Source organism: Mauremys mutica, chromosome 1, assembly GCF_020497125.1.
Source record: "Mauremys mutica isolate MM-2020 ecotype Southern chromosome 1, ASM2049712v1, whole genome shotgun sequence".
Classification (NCBI taxonomy): domain Eukaryota; kingdom Metazoa; phylum Chordata; order Testudines; family Geoemydidae; genus Mauremys; species Mauremys mutica.
In genome coordinates, this window is record NC_059072.1 from 79,144,642 (window position 1) to 79,146,219 (window position 1,578).

Genomic DNA, 1,578 nt, shown 5'->3' on the forward strand with positions numbered 1-1,578 from the left:
GTCTCTGACTGGAGTGGATCGGCACACACAGACAGAGACACACACCTAAAATGGAATGCATATGTGCACCATCACTCGAAGGAGAATTGGAACTCAAAGCAGGGCTGTAACTAGGGTGAGGTGAGAGGGGCAGTCACCCAGGGTGCAGAGCCAGTGGGGGCACAAAAATGGGGCAGCAAAAGATGGGGTCCAATGGCATCAGCCTCTCCGCCCACCCGGGATTGGGCCCAGCAGTGTCAGCCAGAGTCCTTGAGCATAGTTGGGGGGGCATTTCCCCCCCGAACAGAGGCCCGGGCTGGGAGTAGAGGGGCTGGTCCAGAGCTGCTTCTCCTGCCAGCTGCTCATTGCCTCTGCAGCTGTACACTGCCTCCGGGTCATAGTGCAGGTTGTCTTCACCTGATACATATGCTGGGTGCCCTATATGGCCACCATCTGTTTTCTGTACAATGATGAGTGCCTGCCAGGGGAGGGGGATCAGGCAGGACAAGGGGGGCAAGGAGTGGGAGTTTAGGAAGAGGGTGGGCGAGGGGAGAGGCGGTGGGGAAGGAAGCAGGATGGGATTGGGCAGGGGGAGGAGAAGGGATAGGAGAATGGGGTGAGGCAGGGAGATGTGGGAGTGGTGGATGGGGCAGGGGACAGTGGGGAGAGGAAAAGGGATGGGGTGCATAGAGGGAAGGGCGAGGGGCAATGAGGAAGGGGGATGGGATCGGGAAAGAGACTCCTCCCCTTCCCTCAACAGTGTCCTCTATTTGGGAACTTGAAATATGGTAACCCTAGGGGTTGCTCCATTCTCATGGCCTTGGTTTCCGGAGCTGGCGGGAGCAAGTCTTCCCTGTGAGCCTCTGCCTCCTGCCAGTGGAAATAAGTATTCTAGGGAGAACATAAGAACATCCCTACTGGGTCAGACCAAAGGCCCATCTAGCCCAGTATTCTGTCTTCTTACAGTAGCCAATGCCAGGTACCCAAAAGGGAATCAACAGAACAGGCAATCATCAAGTGATCCATCCCATTGCCCATTCCCAGCTTCTGGCAAACAGAGGCTAGGGACACCATCGCTGACCAGCCTGGCTAATAGCCACTGATGGATTTATCCTCCATGAATGTATCTAGTTCTTTTTTGAACCCTATTATAGTTTTGGCCTTCACAACATGTTCTGGCAAAGAGTGCCATAGGTTGACTGTGCGTTGTGGGAAAAAAGACTTCCTTTTGTTTGTTTTAAACCTGCTGCCTATTAATTTCATATGGTGGCCCCTAGTTCTTGTGTTATGAGAAGGAGTAAATAACACTTCCTTATTTACTTTCTCCACATGAGTCATGATTTCATAGACCTCTATCATATCCCCCCTTAGTCATCTCTTTTCCAAGCTTGTCCAAGAATCCTGGGGAGCATCTCATGGCAGCCAGGCTCCATGGGCAGGGGTCAGCTCCAGGGGGCGTCACCAGCTGGCGCCAAGCTCCTTCAGGATAGAGGCAAGAGCATGTCAGGGCACAGATTGGAGCTGTGCCATCCGCCTTGACTGGGACATGCCCAGCTGTGCAGAGACAGCCTGCCGAGCAGGGCCCCCACAGCTCCCAAA